This window comes from Silene latifolia, chromosome 11, assembly GCF_048544455.1.
Source record: "Silene latifolia isolate original U9 population chromosome 11, ASM4854445v1, whole genome shotgun sequence".
Taxonomy (NCBI): domain Eukaryota; kingdom Viridiplantae; phylum Streptophyta; class Magnoliopsida; order Caryophyllales; family Caryophyllaceae; genus Silene; species Silene latifolia.
Window position 1 is genome coordinate 130,315,150 of NC_133536.1, and position 24,495 is coordinate 130,339,644.

Genomic DNA, 24,495 nt, shown 5'->3' on the forward strand with positions numbered 1-24,495 from the left:
TAGTGAAAATTAATAAAAACATAATCTATGACTTAGGAAAAACGTCTAATGTTGCATTTTATTATCTTTTTCAGATCTAAAATTGAAAAGTTAATGAAAATATTTTTTCCATGTTTTTATGATTATTTTATTAAAATCGATAAACCGCAACATTGTTTTTCCGGAAAAATTTCGAAATTTTTAACCTAAGATTTTGAACATTATGAGTGTCATGGAAATTTTCCAGAATGTTCATGAGTTTAAATTTCAAATTTCAAATTTATTTGAAATTTTGTGATTTATTTGAAGTTTAATAGCTTATTTTTTGTAATTTTGGTCCATTTATGAACAATTTTGTATATAAAAGTTAATTATGGTCAAATTATTAGTGAAGACTATATTTTGAGTCCTAAGAGGTTAGGGTAATTAACTTATGCATAAATATGAGTTTATGTATTTTTGTGATTATAAAATGTTGAAATCACGCAAATCCGTAAAAACCGAGTAATATACGATATTGGCTATTTAAGGGCGATTTAGCATAAAAATTGAGCATGTTCATACATATTATAATGCTGCATTTTCTTTATGATTGTCATAATTTTAATTTATGTAATTTTGAATTATGTAATTTTACTTAGTATGGCCTTAGATTTTAATTGGTATTTCCCGAAATGTATGGGAATATCGATTCGGTTGTAATTTTATTGTGATCTCGTATCACCGTTTTGTAATTTAATAGATTTATTTTATTTTAGTTACAAATGTATAATAGGAAATTATGTAATTTATTATGTAATTTAAATTCATTCCGGAGTTCCAAAAGACGGATTACTTCAAGAATGGCGATACATAAAGACGGTGTTATCTCGAGATGCGTGCCACAACCGAAGTTCAAGGGACCAATGGAGTTGGTTTCCGAATTTGTAATAGTTAAAGTGTTTTTCTATTTTAGGAAAGGCCATACTAGGATTTATTTACTTTTATGCTTGCATTTTATTTTATGTCACATGCATCGCTAAATCGCCATAACTAAACATGCATTGTTATTTTATCGAGTTCATCGACCGTGTCAATTAGAATTATCGTAGTTCACCGCTTTGGTTCACTTAAAACGTGATAGATAATAAATGGACATGACCTCTCGCTAAAACAATTAATTGAGACATAGCCTTACCAAATAGTAGAAACCATGAAAACCTATTTCGTGAGGGAGTGCACTCGGCCACACCGGGGTACAAACCTTGTTACGTAGGGGAAGTGGGTGATAAATGTCTATCCACCGAATTCATGTTGATAAGGGTTTCATCGGCCACACCGTGCCCAAGTTAATGTGGGTTTGGATCATGGACACATTTATTCGAAATTTGGATTGAACTCAACAAAAGTTTTTCAATAAGGGTTTTATCGGCCACACCGTCCCCTTGTTGAATGTGTTTTGGGCTAAAGATATATGTTAATGTAATATTATCGACCAAGAGTTCTAAAAGTAGAATCGATTAAAGAGTTAATCCACCGAGTTATATTGATAAGGGTTTCATCGGCCACACCGTGCCTAAGTCGATATGAATTTGGGTCTTGGAATCATTTATCATAGTTGGGTAGAGGTCACTATGTAAATGCTTTACTTGTTATTTACAAGTATTAATAAAACGATAAATGTTAAGTTTTCCATTATTCCGTTATCATATTGTTCTATTTCTTTACCACAACTCATATACGATATAATTTCGATTTTAATTCAAATCTCCATACCAACATCGTAACTAAAGACAAATATGAATTTGCTTCTAAAACCTCATATGAACCATTGCTAAGGATCTCTTGTAAAGAGTATAGATTAAAGTTATTCATTATCAAACAGGTTTTTGATTCTTGACTAACACATCTACTTACAATGGATTGTTTTTCATATACTTAAATGAATTAAGTACCTTGAAGCGATAAATTGTTTTGGTGATTAGATTTTCAGAATTCGTAATTGACTAAAATAACGCAACCACTTCAATGAAAGTTTTAAGACTAAAACGAACAAATGAAGAGTGAATCTTCATGAATTCAATTTTGCTTCTCAAAGCAAAGACTCATTGAATTAAGTGGGAGCATTCTCTTAAACTGTTAAGATGAGGACGAGGTTCAAGAAGTAAATGGAATTGATACAAGGTAATGTTAAAGGTAAAGTTGTTGAGAATGACGATACTAAACCTATCAATCCCGACCGATAAAGTTTCCATTGTCTTAAATGTTGGACACAAGAAAGGAAACTACCCCAAATTATTGAAGAATTATCAAGTTAGTTGTGGGACATCTAATGGGACCTTCTTCTTTAAATGTTTATATGATTGACATAAATTTTGCTAGTACCATTTCGTCAATATTAGAAACCGGTGGTGGTTTACATCGTTGTACTTGATACATAGAATGATTAGAATATGACGACTAGCATCAATGATGTCGAGAGATAGAGTCATTGTGTACTCAATCTAGTTTTCGGGTTTGGAGTTGTACTTAATTGTGACTATTAAGTACATAAACTCTAAATAAGAATACATACTTGTTAAGATACAAAAGAGGTTTCACTTTTGTGACCCTTTACACCACGATTTGATATATGGCTAGCCCATTATCAAGGTGATAATATTCTAAACCAAACTAGAACGATATATCATGAAGATGATGCAAGACTCAAATTGGTAACCCAAGATTAAACCTTGAATTTTGGAATGATAAACGCAAGGAGTTATCGAGTACTCTTGAAACCATTAGATTGTTAATGGTTTATGCGTATCTTGTATTCAAAGCAAGATGTCTCGTGCCTTTTGGTTGAAAAGGAGATCGAGGTTGTAAATCAACGATCCAAAATAGGTTGATCATTATCTTTTACCAACGATTTAAGTTGACACTAATATGTTCACTTAATAAGGTAAATAGAGAAATCTTTGAAGAATTTCAAAGAGGTCAAGTAATCACGATTTAGTCGTGATGGGATTATCAAAGTGAAGACTTTGATATAAGCCAAATGAATTGTGATATAGTATCACAAATTAATCTCTCTTAACACGCATTATGGGATAATGTATGATTGGATAAGAATTCAAACGCTATTTGATAAGGTTTGGACTTCGATCAAGTTACTTTGAGTTACTTGATCCTTTTGGGGATTTTATCATTTTGTCTAGATTATTTTTCCACCAAATCGAATCATATGTGATATGAAATGGTAAGGGTACCATGTTTGTAAGTTTTCACAAAGAAACAAATGCTCATTTTTCCCTTTCAATTATCACGAGTACGACGGGTTTGCGGCTCGTGAAGCTGTCTTTCTAAAATACAAGTTTATTTCTAGAAGACAGAGTGGGAGAAATTATTCAAGAGCCACAAATAATGTTATGTCGCAAGAAACTGGTCTTTCTTGGCTACATGAGACGTTTTGTGTAAGATGTTGTTTCTTTAAAACCTAGGAGGTTAAATTCGTCACTTGTTGAAAATGATGAATTCATGATACTTTTAAGAAAGTAAAGAGCTTATAACTTACAAAAGAAATTGTTTGATTCAAGTTGATTACTTCTAGAAAGTAATGAACATATGACTTACATAAGAGTGTTTAAAGTCACAACTCAATACAAGGCTTAGAGCCATGAAAATCCGAAACAAAAGGGCTTGATTAGTGACAAAGGGTTTTGCACTAATAAAGAGATATTTCAAAGCAAGATTGGTTGCAAAGGGTTTTGCACCAGTTGAAATGCTTAAGTCTATTTGGATCTTCTTAGGGATTGTGTTTCATTATTATGAAATACATAGCGAGTGAATCTAAAACCCACTTCTTCAATAGAAGGAATGTATTCAATACATGTCTTGAGTTTAGTAGATTCTTGCAATCCTAAGATAATGTGAAACTTAAGAGAGAATCTTAAGTAGGACATCAATGAGTTGGAATCAACATTTTGGATCATGTGATAAAACATTTCTCGATAAGTCGAGAAGTTGTGTTTATACATGGAGTTTAGTGGGAGTTACGGAATTTTAATTAGTCCGATATGTGGATGACATATTGATCATTGAGAATGATTTAAGACTTTTGGAGTATTATAATACATCTTTAATATACGGATTTATGAAGATAAATCCACGTGATATTAGCGTCAATAAGAAGTCTTATGTTGATAAGATTCATGACCAGTTTAATTAAATTGAACATATTTGATTGATTTCATTTGCTTCCGCTGCCGAATCAATTAAAAAGAAATGATGTATAACACTCCATATGCTTTGAGCATGATGAATTGTTTTCAAAATCGAATTTAAGTAATCTTTACTAAGTAAGCTATAAAGATTACCCTTAAGTGCTTGCAGAAGCATTAAGGAAGTAAAGCAAAGTGTTTATGATGCAATTTTGTGTAAGGGTGTTACACAAGTGACAATTGACAATTGAGGTTGCGCATGGTTTCCGACAAAAACCATAATCAAAACACATTAGGATGGTTAAGATACCATTGTGGCTATGTTAATTAAGAAGTAGATTTTCTAGAATCGTTCTAGGCAATAAAGAACAATGAGAGATATTTATAACGGAAATTGAGTACACTTGCGATCATGAGATGTGCAAGAAGGATGAGTCCCGCACACTGTGAAAACAGTGGGAGCTATTCTTAGGCTAGAAGGCCTATGTCTTGATTGGATCTCGACACGTACTCAGAAAGTTTTGTGATGCAAATGTATACATTACAAAGGAAAACGAGTATGTAGTGAGGTTGAGTAAGGTACAAGAAATTGATAAAACCTACTAACCAAAGCCTTCTCAAAGGCTAAACATGATGAGTCATGTCATTTCAATTGAATTGAAATGAAAAACTACGTACAAGATCAAATTAGATTATAGAACATGAAATAGTAATCAGGCATTGACTATTCATATGTGATAATCGCATTTGTCGTTCGAGTTTTACTTTAAAACTCTTTTATTATACTTTGTTACATCCAAACGGGTTGTAGAGACAATTGAACCCCGTTAAAGTGAACACGGATTAGCATTGTATTTGCCCATAGTCACTTGTATGAGGTGACGTCTCGAAGTGACTAGAGTGTGAGGCGATTGATGGCAAGTTCAAGTGCCATAGAGTCATGTGAGATGACTAGTCGATCACATAGCAGATGTTAAGAACATTTTGTCGGCCTAATGACCGCTTATAGAGTTCTGGCAAATTTATATAGCCTGGTCGTGGCGAGAGCTACTATAGTATTCTAATGAGTCGATTCTTTTGACTAAAGACTATTCACCTAAGATGGCACAGCTTCAGATTAACTTTGATTTGTGTTACTACGACCTTCGTAAATGGGGTCAAATGGGCATATTTTGGGTTATGATGGCTGTGGCTAGTCGAAGGGAATGAGTGCGATAGGAATTGTCCACCCCCTTGTCAGGGTTAAAACAATATCTTAGGGCCACTCGAGGAGTAATGAACTGGAAATGCGTGGCCACGCTCGGAAAGTATCTATGATAGATAAATCCGGTCAATCAGTTATTCTCGGATCGAGGAAACCACTCTCGATATGATCACTTGCAAGTACGACTGAAAGAGACCTTGCATTGAGTGGGAGATAGTAATAGGACAAGAGAATTGGTGACGCACACTTGTCGAGGACAAGTGGGACATTGTTGGGAAATGTGTCCTCAACAATAGTGCGATCACATGATTTAAATATCATTATTAAATCTCATTTTAAAGAATACAATTGGGAAGTAATATTGTTACTGTCAACTGGTCAACATATATCGGTAATGATTGGTCGACTAGAGTTTGACATTCTTGTCGTGTGACGGTGGTGATCGATTGACCCCTAGGTCATACCTATAGGGCGATACTCTTAATTGATCATTTAATTAATCGTATAATGTTACGAGTTAATTAAATTACTTGAAAAATTGACGGACGATTTTGGAAGTAAAATTTACGTATCAAATTGAAATATGATTAAATGAGATACGGTCTGAGTAATCAAATTATTACTCGGATGAAATTATTGTTTAAAGAAACAATTGGATTTGAATGAATTATTATAAATGCGATTTATAAACGGTAAAATATTTTGGTACGAGTAATTATGAATTACTAAGTCAATTTTGTATATGACGTATTTTTATTAATACGTTGATTTTTAATATGTTAAAAATACATAAACAATTTATGTTACATATGACATGTGACATATTGACATTTGACAAAAATAATATGGAATCCATAATATAATGTGGACCGAAATATTGGGAATTATTAACATATTATGTTAATTTAGATTAGTGGGATTAATCATCATTTATCTAATGTAGGCATGCATACCTAGTGCCTTTTGTGTAAGAGCACAAAGGCCATGCATAGGCCAATTCCCTCACCCTACCCGGTTCTCCCTTGAAAAGAACAAGGGTTCTTTTTCATTTTATTTTATCTTTCACTATATGCATAGTGTATGTAAGATAATTATTCATTCACTCAACATAATTATTTTTAGAGAGATAAAAAATAATTTCTCTTCCTCTCCTCTTCTCTCAACCGGTTTTGAGAGCTAAAATACCAAATATTTTGGTTCAATTTTTCATAAGATTAATATTATACTAGATCAAATAATATTAATTAGATTAAGAGTTAGCCTTGGGTATAAAGCTTGGGGAGAGATCTTATACTTAGATCTTGTTCATCCATAAGGAAAGCTCAAGAACAAAAGAAAAGGAGATTTCTTTTGTGCCCCATAAAACCGAAACATCTATGTAAGGATATGATTTCTTCTCTTTTGTTATATTGTTTGCATGCATAAAATCCGTTTTAATTTTATGACAAATTAGTTTCGACATATATGAGTATGTTAGTATGTATATGAATTTACATTTCCTTCATGTTCAACATCATAAGGTCATATGTGATGACTGGTCGATTACATAGGTAGAGTGTGTGACACTTTGCCGGACAGTGACCATTTAGAGAGTCCCTAAGTTCTATTATAGATGCCTAGTCGTGGCGGGGATCTCTAAGATGTTCTAATGAGTCGATTCTTTTACTGGAGACTATTATCTGAGCAGGAGAAGTTTCCGAGTGACTTTGGTTTTTGTCCTAGGTCGTGCCGTTAAAGGAGGCCAAAAGGGCATTTACTAGGTCATGGTGAGCTGTATTGTGCAATAGGATAGATAGGGCATACAGGAATTGTCCACCCACGTTGGGTAACTATATCTCAAGGCCACTCGAGGAGTTAATGACTACAAATGCGTGGCCACGCTCGGAAGTAATCTGTGAGAGATTTTTCCGGTCAGGTAGTCACACTCCCGATCGAGAAAACCACTCACGATGTGTTCTTGTGCAAGTGCGACCTCAAAGACACCTTGCATTGAGTGGGAGATTATAACGGACAAGAGAATTGGTAGCGCACACCTTGTGTCGGACAAGTGGGAGATTGTTGGAGTTAGTGTCCTCCACAATAGTGCGTTAACATAATAAATCTCATTAATAGAATATCATCAGATATTTAACTATTTGATCCTCATCAGTTGATTAACGTAAATCGATAACGGTTGGCTGACTAGAGTTTGACGTTATTGTCGTGAGACGGCGGTGATCAACTGACCCCTTTCGGTCACACCTAAAGGAACGAACCCCAATTGATAACTAATTAATTGTATGAGATACAATTTATTTAGTCCCTTGATTTATAGACTAAGAGGTTAGTCGATTATTATTAGAGAGATTTCGAGTTGCGAACTCGGAGGGCGATTATTATTTAATTATGCGATAATTAAATAATAAGTTTTGGGACATGGGTTTTAGTTAATTAACTGTTAATTTACTAAAATTGTACTAATTGATTAATGTGATTAATATTAGTACGTAAATAATATCTGTAGTGGTACACGTATATTTACGGAGTGAATTGGACGAATTAATTATGGAAGCATTTAAACATGATACGATGTTTAAAATGAAAATTACACGGATTTGTGCGACAAATATAAAAACCAACATGGACCCGTATATGGTCATGTGGACCGTGTAAAATAAGTGTAATGGATGATTACTCACATAATCATTTTACCTTATTTTGTATACTACCATAATATATATCTTATACTAGATTTTGCATGTGATGTAAGATAAAATTATAAGACAAAAAAAATGTGTCCACTTGATGACTCCACCTGCCACTTCCTTTTCCTCCTTACACACTCCATATATTTGTTCAATTGTTCACTCTACCTCTCTTACACAATTCATTTCATTTTGCATGTGAACAAACTTCTTCTATCTCTCTACAATAATTATCTAGTATACATTATTACTAAGAAACGTTAGTAATATTACTAGTATTATTATCAAGGGCACATATTAATAAGTTACTAGTTCATACTTGTTAATATTGTTGGGTAGTTCTTGGGTGCTACTTGGAGGAGACTTTCTAGTTGAAGGTTTTTCAAGGAGGATCATCCACATCATTTTAGCTCAAGAACAAATTAGTAAGGAGAACTAATTTGTGCCCTTTTTACCTTATATTCAATGTAAGGAAATTGTTTTTCCTTATACTTTCTTTTTATGCTTTCATATTAGCATGCATGTTACATAGATCACATAAACAACAATTTATGAGATAAATTTATTTTATTGGAGAGTCTAATATGGATCTATGATTTTTCAAGACGGAAGAATTATGTGAATAAAACCTCCATCGACGTCTATATTTATACTAAAAGTTGTTTCCTAAAATCTGTCAGGACGGACACACTGAGGAAAGGGCGCAACACTTGCTGCGCCTCTTCAAAGGGACGCAGCTTCTGCTGCGCCTCTTCCTCAGCTGTATTTCTGTGATTTTCCGCGTTGGATATTTCCTATTTCCTTAAAGCATAATTTCCTATTCATACGGGTTATTATTTTTGGTAATTCCGTCAAATTACCATGTTTCGAGTTTTCTAATTCCACGGGCACACATTTCGAGGCGACATCGGCATTCTCGTCATTTCAACACACTTATCCATTTCTTTTTAATTTTCTTTTTTAGGGGAATCATTTCACCAATTTAATAATTCATTTTCAAACTTAGCCATTTCTTTTAATTTTTTCTTTTTTGGGGAATCATTTCACTCCCGTTTCATTTCAAAACTTATATGTTTCTATTTTCATTTTTTTTTTAAGGGGGTAACCCTCCCTACCGTCCGGTCATTTTCGATAATTTTTTTGCATTTTCTCGAGTCTTTGTCTTGCGCTAATTTAGGCCACATGTACAAATATGTGTTTTATGTGCAATTTCTGTGTAAATTTCGGAAGCATGACGGCATAAACCGTCATCTACCAAACCTGTTCAAAGCTAACCTGTAGGTACAAACATACAACCCAGCAGCAAAGGCACTCAGGCCATCATATATCCAAGCAAAACGAATATGTACACCAAACTGGAGGCTCGAGCCCGAAACAAAGTGTATAAAGTGCAAAATGAAGGTCCTAAAATGTACAAAAGTGTGTAAACTACAGCCAACAACAAAAACAACAAAAAAGCAACAAACTATTGCTGGTCGCCGCCCAACTCGGTAACTCTCGCCTCAAGAGCAGCGATCTCGGCGTCGCGTACCTCTAGCTCCCTCAGCAGGCGAGCCATCTCCTCTTGGGACTGGGCTAGCTCTCGCTCCAAGTCACGCTCCCTCTGCAAACGACAAGAATTTGCTCATGTCAATCATTTCAAACATAAAGAAAATTAGAAAATTCAAAAATGAAGTAAACAGAAGGTTCATACCTGATGTCCTCGACCGCCAGCAAGTGCCTCGATGGCAGTAGCCCGTAGCCGGTTGGCTACCCTCCACAAAGCCACGAACCGGGATGGCGCAACCTACATTTGAATAAACAAGGATTCTCAATGATTGGATAAGTTTAAACAAATGTGTTCTTATACAAAAATTAAACAAGTTGGGGAGCATACCCTCCGAATCAGATGCTGCCACTCGTCCAGGCCAGCATCTGTCACCGCCACATCAAAGTCGCGAAGCTCGGAGATCGTCGTCATCCCCGTCGCATCAGTGTACTCGAGGGACTCGGGGTACACTGGGGGTTCGATGCCCGCCACCTCAACCTCCTCCAAAATTCAAATGGTTTCCATTAATTGATGATCATTCATCATGTTTTCAAGACAATCGAAAGAAGAATAAAGAACTTACCACAACTGGCCAGTACGCTAACCTCCGGTAGAGGAACGCCGAGTAGTCCTCAACAGGAAGAAGGAGGGCGTCGCCACCGACGTCTGCCTCCCTCTCAGCATCGGAAGGCTCCCTAAACATCATCCGAGGAGGATCGATTGGGACCGTCAAGACATCACGAGAGCACTGACGAGTCAAACGCTCGCCCAAGTACCACACGGGACCCATCGACGTCCTCAGCAGCACCCGGCTCGAGCTCCTGGGTCGAAGGACCTCAGCCACAAAAGGAGGGATGCCAGTGTAGTCCACCCAAGGACTGGGCACCCACTATGAAAAGCAAACAAGAGGTCATTCTTATGATCAGTTCTAAAAGATAGCAATGAAGAAGCAAACAAAGAAAGGTGAGTCGAAGGTACTCACGCCCTTCAACTGCAGAGCGTTCACGTCCCGTCGACAGACGTCGTGAAACGAACGCTAGCTCTTCGTGCGACACATCACCCAAACCCTCACAACGGGATAGGCTCTCTCCACTGGCTGCATCCTCTTGGGCGCGAGACTCGGAAAGTAGGAGTACACCCACGCCTGCAAGACAAGATAATCAATAACGATCTTTCCGAAAAGGAAATGATCTTTTATGATACGAAATGAAGATTCATACCTCCATCAACAGTACAGGGCCAACGGTGGCAGGAGAAGTCCCCTTCTCCATCAGCTCCGGACGAACCATGGCCCTCATATAGTGAATGAGGACCGCAAAACAAGTAGTGACCCAGTCCCAACAACCAAGGTCACTCAAGTCAGAAAGGAAGGGAAGAAGCTTCGTCGACAACCTCTCTCCCTTGTCTCCGAGGTACATCGAAGACAAGAACCACTAGAGCCACAGACGAGCTCTCTGCTCTGCAGTGCAAGGAGGAGGAGCTGTCTCCCTCCCATCGATCACCACCATATTCGGTCTCTTCCCAGCGAAGTAATTCCGGACGTAGGAACTCGGCACCAACCCGGGAACCGTAGCAGCCTTCGGCATCAGGTTCCACTGATCACGGAAAGCTCGAACCAGGCTAAGGTTAGCCCGAATATTCCTTCCCTTGATGTCCCTCCAAGCTCGTACCAAGGCACTAAACGCTCCCCGCTCGATGATGGTCCGCTCCTCCGCCGACAACCTCCCGTAAAACTCCATCATCGTCGTGTAGCCCGAGAAAGACCTGATGTTCCCGACCTCCTATTTTGATTCGAAGCAAGAGCTATCTTTAGCTCGAATGAAAGAGAAAAGGAATAGAAAATAAGAATAAAAGAAGATAAATGAAAGAGTGATGAGTTCAAATTACCAAGCTCTTCACCGTCCGGTAGGATAGGTGACCCTCCGCGGCCCAGATGAGGTGTCTGTTATCTCAACTCTTAGCCCACAATGATGCTCCCCTCAGCTGGCGACCACCTCGTCCAACGTTGGCCCGCCTCGGGGCCTCCTCCTCGACGACCTCGTCCTCAGCAGCTGCCACTACAGCAGTAAAAGCCTGCTCTAACGCCTCCTCGAGCGTACGAGAAGGGTTAAGAACAGTGTCCACGTCCATGGGACCCCTCCCTGATGTAGAAGCCTCGTCACCTGCAAGAATAAAGAGAATTTAGGCCGCGTCAAATGACGACGAGCTTTAGTTAGGGGATTTTCGAGCTTTCAAAGCTCCGAAATCGCTCTTTTCTCGCCATCTTTGGCCGTTTTCCCACAAACCAGTCCGCTCTTGTGGTAGTATGGGTCAAGTCAAGCCTAAATTGAAGCTAGTCATGGGTTCGAGTCGGAATTTGGACAGCATTTCATTATTACGATGATTATGCCCTAGAAAAGTGTACTGAAAAAACCGTCACAAATCAAAAATCCGAAATGATAGGATGTTTACCCATCATACAAGGATTCTAAATATCAAGTTTCATCACAAATGGGCAATCCTAAGGCTATTTTCGAAGCAATTTACGGTTCAGCTGTGAGACCGTCACAATTTCACTCAAATGCTCAAAACTCAATGAAAATTCGAAATGAAGACATGGTTATGATCCGTATACTACCATTTATCCATTTACCAAGTCAATTTTGCAAGGCAAAATCGTTTGGGGGAAAAGCCCCAAATTTTCGACATTTTTAGGGTTGGAAACCCTAATTTGTCGGTCCAAATTGTTCAAATGCAGAAGATTAATGCAAAAATGATACACATACCTCGATTAGTCATGGTAAATGCAAGATTTTGATCAAATTTTGGCAAGAAATGGTTGGAATTTGAGAGAGTATTGTGAGGATTTGTGTTTCGAAATTATGAATAAAACACGACTTTTATCGGGTTTTTACCCAGACAAAGCCACATCTAGGAAAAGACGCAGCAGGTGCTGCGCCTCTTCCAACAGACGCAGCTCTTGCTGCGCCTCTTCCTCAGTTTCCCTCCAAATTAATTTTCGAAGATTCGTTATAAGTTCGTTATTTGTGGGCCCATCTTTGGTGCGCCTCTTCCTTAGTACCATATATCATATATTTGGTCTGTTTGATGTTTATTCTTCGCCCGGACCCGCATTTTCAAGCCAACTGCGAACTGTCGCGGTACACTATCAAGACCTCGCTTGCCACAACGAGCGAGTACCCTCTGACAGGTGTTTCAACACACCTCTATTCTGTTCCCCCAACGAGAGTTCTGGACAGATAATTATCCTTCTTAAGACGTGGAGATCAGTCCTGATTATGTTCCCCCAGTGAGAGTTTCGGACAGACAATCGTCCCTCTCAACACGTGGAGATCAACATCAACCTCAAGTTTTACCAAAGTTTGTTTGAAAACCGGCCCGAGCAGATTTCCCCAGCAGTTCCTGCCGATGTCCTGCTGCCTCTTCGATTTCACGTTTTGCCTTCCCTTGGAGTCTCAAGGAATCTCAGGAATGGTCTCTTCTTATGGCTGGCGCGCCTCCTTATGTAGTCTAATGGACTTTAAACGACCCTCCCCGATAGTCGACAGGCTCTAAAATGTTCCCGACGACAGGTCCTTGGCTCAGACCCCTTGAGCCGCCTCGCGTCGCCATAGTCGTTAGGTTGTAATCTTCGATTGACCTAATGGCTATACTTTGACTTTCGCCTTGTCCAAGCCTCAGTCAAAGTGGGGGCTCTGTAGATACCTCATTTCTGCACCTCCCGCAAGCCACCCGATGATGATTGGGCCGCATGTTTGGTACGCGGAATGATTTATGATAGTTCGTAAGTTTATCATCAAGTGATAGCTCAAACACTTGTGTCTACCTCATAGTCGTCATCTACGCGCCGATACGGTCGTTTTGACAGTAATTAGAGTACATTTGGAGTCCGGTTCAAAAACCGTCTTCATTTTCTAATAACCGTTTAAAATGCCGAGTTAGAATATTCTGGAATGTTCCGGATGTTTCTATTCCATATTTTTAATCTTTTAATATCTTTGGCAAATTATATCCCGGAAATATTATATAAAATATTAAGGAATTTGAGATCAAACAGCAATTCCATAATAGAAACGCGGAAATCTTTCTTCCGCAGGAGGAAACCACTTGGGAAAGGACGCAGCAGGTGCTGCGCCTCTTCCAAGAGATACAGTGGCTGCTGCGCCTCTTCCCCAGTTCCTTTCTGCGTATTTTAAAATCTTTTCGAGATTCACTTCCAAAGTTTCTCCGAAACCCTAATTCCTTCGTGTGATTAGTATAAATAGGGACCTTCGTTCCTCATATTTTTTACGCGAGTGTCCGCCCTTCTCTTCTCCCTTTGCATTCTAAGACCACGCTCTTACTTTTTGGCGTCTACGTGCTTGAACTTCCGACCACGTAAGCTCGGATCCTTCTGAGTACCAGCCTCATTTTGCATGACCGACCAATTTGATCAACTCCACCTCAATCAACTTAATCAATCTTGCTTAATTTCCTCTTAGAGGGGACTTTCGTCGTACATTCGACTCGAGCATCACTAAACGTTAACTTAGTCAATCTCGTTTCGTCAAACATGTAAGTCTGAGGGTGTAAATCCCATCTTTTATTATTGTACTTTATTTTTGTAATAATTATTGTAAGGTTTACGTCGAAAATATATTCAAAACCGATTTATAAAACCTTTATTCAAACCCTTTTTACGGATTAACAGGAGATATATGTCGAGAAGGAACGCAGCACCTGCTGCGCCTCTTCCTGAGGCTGCCGCAGTTCCTACTTTCCTTCTTCTTCCTTCGTCTTTTGTTTAATTCGTCTGTTTATCTTGCTTCGTCTTTGCATGTCCTTATTTTATTAGCATGATAATTTTGACATGTAAATCATTAATAATATATCATCAATAAATTCCCGACTTAAATCCCTTATAACTCATATTTGCGGGTTTTCGTCATTAAAATCAAATCCGGGTTTTAGAGATTCGATTCATCAATATCAAGTCTCTAAAATTCATCTTTTGTATATTTTTATTTGTTATTTATCATCATCGTCATAATCAATAATTTAGTTTAGCATTAATAACCTAATTAACCTATTCATTATTAATCCTTGTAATTAATCTTGTAATTAATTCTTTCCAACTAGTTTTATCTCATGTTTTATTGTTTTATGACCAATTCACATGTAAATAATTTATTAAACCACTTCTATCCGAGTCAAATATCAATAATTGATCGTTTAAATCACCAATGAACATTAACGATTTGCAATTTCGACTTCACAGCCAGAATTCACCCCACGAACAGACACAGTGAGCACTGCGCCTCTGCCAAAGGACGCAGCAGTGCTGCGCCTGTTCCGGGTTGAGTTCTGTCTCTGAACTCCCGTTTCCGCCTTGACCTAGTTTATTAATTACGTATTAGTTAACTATTATTCGTATTATCACTAATAATATGTTCGTTAATTTGTTTATTCTTTATTTTCTCAAATCGTCCGTTTCAAATGTACTTTCGACGTAAATCGATTAACCTATTGTAATTATCGTAATTTTCTTTATTGTATTTCTTTATTCTTTATTATTGCTTGTATGTCTCTCACATGTAATTAACATTAAATTTCTACTTTGACCCAAATGGATGTTAAATTACGTGTTAACCGACTTAGTTAATTCTCACATGTTAGGATTAATCTAATGGATGTTGCATTGCATGCATATAACCGACAACATATCGAGTATAGATGATTTTCCCTAATCATTAGTAGAGGCCGCTATCGAGGCAGGCGAGATTAGGTGTTTGATCAAAAGAGCTTCCTAATACGTACCCTCACCCCTTACTCCAGATCTCTGTGAACATCCGTGTTCATTGGCATCCACGGGAGTCATTCTAGACATAAAATGCTAAGGGTAACGAGTTCTTGGTGTTCATGTCACTGCTTTGTGCCTTGACATGGCACGAGGTATTCGAACGGTTTCCAATTTTCCACAATAAATTGGTGGCGACTCCACAAATGCAAAAGCTTGCTCTCTTTCACTCCTGAGCGACCTACGTGGGCCCGCGTCCACACGGGGATGACGATGATCACGGAGATCCGTGACTTCGGCGAGGAGGTGACGGATGCTGGCCTGGAGGAGTGGCAGCACTTAGTGAGGAGGGTAAGCCCCCAGCTTTGGCTATCTTTTGCTATCCTTATTGCATATGAATGTATTCGTTCTTTATTGAAAACCGTTTATTTATTTTTTAATGCAGGTGGCACCGTCTCAGCATGTGGCGCTGTGGAGGATGGCCAACCGGTTGCGGGCCATGGCCATCGAGGCACTTGCAGGTGGCCGAGGACGACAGGTATGAACCTCTCATTCTCTTTATTTCGTTTCAAATGTTGTTGCAATTTCTCGCATTTTTTTTGAAATAATCGAATGAAATAATTGAAATGAGGCATTTCTTTATCATTTGTAGAGAGAGCGCGAGCTGGCGCAATTCCAAGACGAGACAGCTCGCTTGTTGAGGGAGTTGGAGGTCAGGGACGCTGAGATTGATGCTCACGAGGCGACCGTAGCTGAGCTGAGTGGCGAACAGGAGTAGCTGTTTTTTTTTTTTTTTTTTCTTGTATATACTTTGTACATTTTGGACTTCATTTTGGACCTTTCGGACCTGTTTTGGGCGAGAGCCCCCATTTTGATATACATATTACATTTTGGTTGTATATATGACGGCCTGAGTGCCTTTGCTGCTGGGTTTGCTATTCCTGCAGGTTAGCTTAAAAAACAGGTTTGGTAGATGACGGTTTGGGCCGTCATACTGCCAAAATTTACACAGAATTTGCAAATAAAACACATAACATATAGATGGCGTAAATTGGCGTAAAATGAGAAAAGGTGAGAAAAAGTGCCCGAAAATGAGCAAAAATGACAAAAATGCCCAAAAATGAGCAAAAATGCAAAAATGACAGGACCGTAGGGAGGGCTACCCTCTAAAAAAAAATTAAAAAGAAATATACAAGTGTGAAATGAGGAGTGAAATTCCCCTTAAAGATAAAATAAAACAAAATGGGTAAGTGTGCTCGTTTGGCGAAAATGTTGATTTCGTCTCGAAAAGCGAACCCGAAAAGAATTAGGAAATATAAAATTTGGTAATTTGACGGAATTACCAAAATAATAACCTATAGGAATAGGAAATTATAGCCAAAACAAATTAGAAAAGTGATGTGACCATAATTAGAGCATATTTAGTCCCCGAATTAGCCTTGTTCCCATGCTTTTTAGTGCATATTTGGGTCATTTATTGTCTTTAGTTCTTTGTTTTGCATATTCTTTGAGGTTTTGATCCTTTGGTAGGAAAGGAGTGCAAACCTTGCATTTCATGGCAAAACGAGACTAAATTGATTGAATTCAATGACCAAGCATCAAGGAGAGACAAGATTAGAAGGCCATTGTACATACTATAGTATATGGGCAATGATGAGAAAAGATCCTTGCATCCCCGAGGAAATCCCCATGGATCTTATGAAGAAAAATGAAGAAAAGAAGAAGAAACAAGACTGCACAGCAATCCGTGCGTCTTCCCCAGAAGACGCCCGTCTCCACCACCACAATCCGTGCGTCTTCTCTCCAAGACGCCCGGGCATCAGCTCCAGAAGACGCCCGTCTTCTCCATAAGACGCCCGGCCAGAAACCACCGAATCCGCCCGTCCCGTGCTAAAGACGTCGGGATTCTCTGGCAGACCCATTTCGTCTTCTTCAAGCTTCAAGGAAGGATGCACATCTTTTTCTAGAGACCGGAGTCTTTCCAAAAAGACCGGAGTTTCCTTAAGTAGGGACTTAATCGTCATTTAAACCCTTAGTTAACCCTAATTCATCCACCTAATCCCCACTATATATACCCCATTAGTCTAATTAGAAGAGCATGTTCTTCTTAGCAATCTTTAGTGTAGTTAATATCAATCAAATCTCTCTTTAATCTTGTAATCAACAATTAATCAAGTTTTAATACAAGTTTTATTTCCTTAATCTCTCTCTTGTTCATCCTTTATTTTGGGTAATTGAAGATTATTTGGGTTATTATTGGGAGATTGACAACCTTCCAATCAAGCATCAAGTACTTCTTTTATTCTTTGCTTTATTATTGGAATCATTAGTAGGTATAATTCTCTTAATCCCTTTTTAATTATTGTTAATCACTTTCATTTATTCATCATGTTTCACTTTGTTGGTATGATTGACAACCTTGCTAGCATGTTCAACATGATAATGAGTGAGTAGTTTCTTAGCTAGGGTTAATGGGTAATTAGGTGAAACCAACATGGGGAATGATTCATGCTTAATTTAATATGCTTTCATAGTTTATTTTCTTGCTTGTTGAGATCTCAACTCATGCACATGTTATGTTTGATGAAATGTGAGCCTATGAATCCTTGCATTTTTTACCCATCACCTATCTATTCAATGAGACTTGTAAGACATAAACCAACTCGAGTCTCATTAGACAATGCATGTTGTTGAGTAGGGAAGACTAAGTCGACTTGTAGGTGTTGTACAATCTAATCGATTCGGCTCCGGGACCCAAACTTTCCTAGGATTGTAAGATATAAACCAACTCGATCCATCACAACAATAATTGCTTGCTTATAATTTGAGAACATGTTCGTATGATCAATTCCCATGAATCCCCTATGACCCCATGACACCCTAGTGCTTTTCATCAATTGTTTACAACCCTTTTAATTCATCTTGCTTGTGTACTTTCATTGCTATTTAGTTTAGTGATCTTCTACATCAACCCCAATTGTGACACCCCTTAAGACACCACTAGTTGCAATAGAAATCTCATCTCAATTCCCGTCTCTTGGGATCCGACCTTTACTTGCCTCTTTACTAATTGTAGTGTTGTCTGTGAAGTTATAAATTGTGTTTTGGTCTAGGTGCTCCTAACGACAAGTTACCGAAAAGACATAGTCCGACCAAAAATGGCGCCGTTGCCGGGGACGGTGTTAACTTGATTTAGATTTTATTATATTGTTATTAGTTGTGTCTTTCTTTGCCTTGGGGAAGTAAAACTCCTCAAGGTTTGTTCTAATTGTTTTCGAGTTGTTTGATATTTTTCATGTCTAGAAGGTCACAAGGTGACTTGTTACCTTTTGATCGTGAAATTGAAAAAACTTTGACAACCAATAGAAGACTTGCTAGGAGAAATTTGAGAGGTATTGGTGAGGTTGTCGATATTCAACCAAATACTATTGAGTTCATCAACCCTTTTGCAAGAGAAGGTGAGGAGAACCCAACACAAAATCCAACACAAAATCAACCCACAATGCCTAAGTTTTCATCACATTCCGTACCCACCGAGGAGAACCTACCCAATGGTACTCCCACACCACAACATCTAACCGGAAATTTTATTGCCAAATCCGCATTTATCCAATTAGTCGAAAGAAGCCAATTTGGGGGGATGCCTAGTGAAGACCCTCATTCTCATATGGAGACTTTTTGTGACTATTGTGATGCGATTTCTCAAACCGGTGTAACTCAAGACCAAATTCGATGGGTCTTATTTCCTTTTTCTCCAATTGGCACCGCGAAACAATGGTTGAAAGGCCTTGATAAGGCTACTCTCGGAATTGATTCTTGGAAGAAGTTGGCTCTAGCTTTCTACAAAAAGTTCTATCCACCGGAAAAGACTAACATGCTAAGAGCTCAAATTACGGGTTTTAAGCAAAGGGATGAAGAATCTTTGTATGAAGCTTGGGAGCGATTGAAAGGAATTTGTCGCTCATGTCCTCACCATGGACTTAGCGAGTGGTTCTTGGTATAACAATTTTGGAACGGTCTTTATGAAGATTCAAGAAACATTCTCAACATGGGATCAAATGGAATGTTCACCGAAGTTGATGACAATCAAACTTGGAACAAAATTGAGGAAATGGCGGTCCATAACTCACAATGTAGTAGACCTCGCAAGGCTACTAGAGGAGGAAAGTATGAAGTGGACTCCATTACTCAATTGGGTGCTCAACTTAGTGCTCACATTGATACCATGAATTTGAAGTTTGAAAAAGCTATGGCTAGAGTTGAAGAAGCCTCAAAATCACCAAAGCATCATGTTAATGCCATGACGGCATCTTCATCAATCCCAAGTGGGATATGTGAGAATTGTGGAACTTTGGGACATGACCAAAGTGAATGTAGGGGAACAAATGAACAAGTGAATGCTTTCCAAGCATACAAGAGTGGTACCCCTTATTCAAACTATTACAATGAAAACACCAAATTCCATCCAAATCTCTCATACAAAAGCCAAAATGTTCAAAACCCTCAACCAACATACACCCCACCTCCCATGAGAAACCAAAATCAAAGACCCTTTTACAACCAAAACCAAGGTTACCAAAATCAATCTCCATACAATCAACAAAATGACCAAGGTTTTGATGTTCAAAAAGCGGTCCTTCAAATGCAAAAAAAATCAACAAGAGTTTTTCACTCAAATGCAAAAGGATAGTCAAGCAAAGGAAACCACCATCAACAACATCCTAGCTCACACCAAAATGTTGGAAACCCAATTGACTCAACTAGCATCTTCAAGCTGACAAAGACAAAAGGGGCAATTACCACCTCAAAGTAATCCCCCAAGACATGAAACGGTTAGTGCCATTCACATGAGGAGTGGTACAAGGTATGAAGCACCGAAGAAGCAAGTTGAGGATGAAGTTGTGGAAGCTAGTGATAAAGAAGAAATTGTGCAAAACTCCAAGGATGGAGAACCATCAAAAGAAGAAATTTCAAAGAAAAATGAAGACAATGTCAAGGAGAAGGAGCCCATTGTGATTAGACTTCCTTTTCCAAGTCATCAAGCCAAGCCCAAATTTGATGACCAACTTGGAAAATTTATGGAAATTGTGAAGAATTTGGAAGTCTCAATTCCTTTCACGGAATTAATCAATCACGTGTCGGCCTATGCAAAATACATAAAAGACATCCTCACAAAGCAGAAGTCGATCCGGAAGCTTGAGACTATCGCCTTCACTAAGGTGAGTAGTGCAATACTTCAAGGGAGTTCACCTCCAAAACTCAAAGATCCGGGAAGCTTCTCAATACCATGTACCATTGGCGACACCACGATCAACAAAGCCTTATGTGATCTAGGGGCTAGTGTGAGTGTTATGCCGTACTCGGTGAGTAAAAGGTTGGGGATGGGAGAGCTTAAATGCACCAATATCACACTCCAAATGGCCGATAGATCGACGAAGACACCATTATGGATATGGGAAGATGTTCCCGTACGAATTGGGAAATTTTTCATCCCGGTGGACTTTGTCATTGTTGACATGGAAGAAGACTCAAACATTCCAACCATTCTAGGAAGACCTTTCTTACACACCGCGGGTGCAGTGATTGATGTGAAGCATGGAGAGCTCACTCTAGAAGTGGGAGATGAGAGCATAACTTTCAATCTTGACAAGACCATGAGAGCTCCCTGTTTGCATGAACCATGTTTCAAGATTGATCATTATAGCCGGAAGGATGATAGAAAGAAGTCGGAATTTCAATGGAAGAAGAAAATTGAAGATGCTCCATTCAAAGAGCAAGTGAATTGTAGCAAAGAGAGCTTGAAAAGCTCACCAAAGTCAAGCAATGAAGAGGATGGCCTCATTGGCCAAGACAAGAAAGTGGGAGAGTTGTCTCTATCAACTCAAGAGATTTTTAGTGATAAAGTAGATGAAGTTTGTGGTCTTTGGGACGATGAGTTTGAAGGGATTTTCAATCCTTATATTGGTAATGCTATCGATCAAGATCGACAACAAGGGCAAAGATCTATTGAAGATCTTTATCATGATAATGAACAAGCTTTTGATTACTTCTTCAAGGTGTTGAGCAGCATCAACAACACCTTGGACATGCCCCCATGACATCTCACTAAGGATGAGAGTTTGCTTGAGTCCTCCCTAAACCACCATTTGTAAATATCTCTAACTCTAACTCGCATTTTAATTTTTACATTGCATTTTTTGTCATTCTTGGATTTTTATGCCTTGATCAAGATAATTATCATTTTTGAGAGAAGTGAGGGAGGGACTAATGATTTTAATTGATGTGTAGTGCTTTAGCTTAGTGTGGGGATAGCAATTGCCTAGGCTATTCATGCCTTAGTAGTGCCCTCACAATGAAGAACACAGGATTTTGAAGAATGAAAAATGACAAGGGATATGCAAGTACACGGATGGAACTGAATCCGGGTAAAAGGGGCAGAATCCGAGCGTTTTCTGGAGAATCCGCCAGTCCATCTGAGCTGATATTTTAAAATTTTGGGACTGTTGATGAATCCGAGCGTCCTGCAAGGAAAGACGCCCGTCTTCAAAAAGATGCCCGTCCTGAAAGGAAAGACGCCCGTCTTTTTGGCTGAGAAAAACAAGAAAATTCACTGGAAAGGAATCCGCCCGTCTTCAGTGAAAGACGCCCGTCCCGCAGTTAAACAATCCGAGCGTCTTTGCTGAAAGACGCCCGTCTTTAGGCGAGAACTTTGAAGCCAAAACAGACAGAATCCGGGCGTCCCGAAGAAAAGACGCTCGTCTTCCCCCTGCAATTCAAAATTTTTCGGGTCTTTTATAAACCCCATCCCCCATTCATTTCTTCATTCCTTCATTCAAAACACTACCCATAAACCCCAAAACTCAAAACCCTCATCCTCTCCATCACCAAAACAAGATTTCCTCAACCACATTCATCAAAATCAAATCAAAACATCCTTCTAACAAAAATTAATCACTCCTCTTTCAACAAAAATTAAACCACGCACCAAAATATTCAACCTTTGAGTCGATTTTTGAATTTATAATGGCAAAGCCTTTTATCTTAAAATCGATTTGGGTATACTTGGAAATTGATGACTTTCACTCTTTTCTTGGTTCAAACATCAATGGCAAGGACAAAAGGAGCAACAAAGGCACCTAAGGCAAAGACACTATCAACAAGACAAAAGAGTCTTCAAGCAAAGAAAGCCTCATTGGCTATGGTGATAGCTAGTTCAAACTTGGAAGTGCAACAACAACAACCTCCCTTGGAAGCAACAACTTCAACAACTCCGGAAATTGCTCAACTTTCGAACTATCCGAAGGTAATTTTCATCTCTAACTCCCATAGGGAAACATTTACCAAGTATGCTAGAAAATCCTTTCTATCCACCAAGTTTATTTGTGAAGATGCCTTAGATAAGTTGGGTGTCCTTGAGCAAACTAAAGCCTTCTTTGAAGCCATAGGGTTGGGAAAATTATTTGCAACAAAAGAATTGACATACCCCTCCCTTACCTTAGAATTCTTGAGTTCTTTGAAAGTTACTAAGGTAGAGACAATAGAAAACATCGAGTTCCGCCTAGCTAATGTGAGTAGGCGCATCACCTTTGAGGAATTGGGTAAAGCATTGGGTCTTAGTGATGCACATAGTTATTTCAAGAATCCCGGAACCCGCTACTCTTTGGGAGGCAATTTCCGGAAGGAAATTTGAGAACTATCATGCTAGTCGCGCTCTATTAGTCCACCATCCGGGCATTAGAGTGTGGCATAAGGTCATTGGGAATACCATCATTGCAAGAAAAGACACCAACCACTTTACCAAGCTCAATTGTGTTCTTCTTGAGTCGGCCTTAAATAATGGAAGGGAATTCACCAAGCCTTTCAATTCTTAAGGCTTTTGGTGGATAGATGGCTAAATGTTGATTGTGGGAAGCAAGGCACCACCATTATTATGAATGGAGGTCTAGTCACTCTTCTAGCCAAGTACTTTGATCCGAACTTCAACAAGGATAGCAAGTATGTGGCAAAAAAGGGGGGTCATCTCATTGATATGGATGCTATGATTAACAAGTATAAGTGGTTCACTCATAACCCTCTTGACACCAAGTATGGGTGGCTCACCAATGAGGCTAGATCTTTTACTTTGCCTTCTAAGATTTGTTGTTTGAGTGTCCATCGGACCAACTACCTCCTTCCCCTCTCAAAAGAAGCCGAATACATTATCTGACAACAAAGGGATGAAGTTGAAAAGCCCTCTTCTTCCATTGTCACACCACCCTATCCTTTCAAGTTCCAAGAGTTCAAACCCGAAGGTGTTGAAGCAAGCAAAGATTATATGACTCTTCTCATGCAAGAGATGCACAAGCAAGCTTTTAAGGATCGGGAAGATGCTTACTTAGCCCAATATCCACCCCTCCTTCATTTAGCTAGGCAAGGACTACTTAATCCTTCATGTCCTTTGCCTAGTTGGGCGGATAGGGAAGTCTTCTTTCCAAGTGCATCTAGGGGTGAGATTCCGGGTGACGATGAGGTTGTCGGTGATGCGGTTGTTGATAGAATTGACGAAGAGGCTAGTGAAGAAGAAGAAGAGGATGATGAACAAAGTGAACAAGAAAGTGAAGAAGGAAGTGGTGATGAGTCCACTTCTATTGAGGAAGATGATGATAATGATGATATGATGGAAGACTAGCAAGCTTTGAAGGCTCCTACCCTCTTGAGGTTTACTTACTTCTATCTTTGTTTTATTTATTTATCTTGATCATGGTTGGAGTAGTCCTAGCAACATAGAGGACTAACACCTCGGCCCCATTGAGGTGTTCTTATTTCATTGTTCCCACTTTTGAAAATCCAAAATGACAAATTTAGTTTCATTCATTGCATCTTGTGTGGATGAACTACACCCAACCATAGGACATTAGAAATAATTTCTAACTCGGTTTGGGGAAGTACATGCATACGCAACGGGAGGTAATCTAAATTACGCTCTCCGTCATAAACAAAAACCATGCATCATGTAGTGTAGATTAGTGTAGCTTGCATTTAGAGTAGAATTCATGCATCATGCTTGCATGATTTCACATCATTTTGGCCATTGAGGACAATGCCCATATTAGTGTGGGGATGGGTAATTCTAACTTAACTTTTATTCAAAAATCCAAAAAATT

General features: G+C 38.8%; 1 non-coding gene across 1 annotated transcript; it reads right to left on the reverse strand.

The window, feature by feature from the left end:
• Positions 1 to 19,226: 19,226 nt before the first annotated feature.
• LOC141616632 (small nucleolar RNA R71) lies at positions 19,227 to 19,333 on the reverse strand. The gene has a single exon (XR_012530966.1). It is a non-coding gene; the product is annotated as a small nucleolar RNA R71 (small nucleolar RNA).
• Positions 19,334 to 24,495: the final 5,162 nt, after the last annotated feature.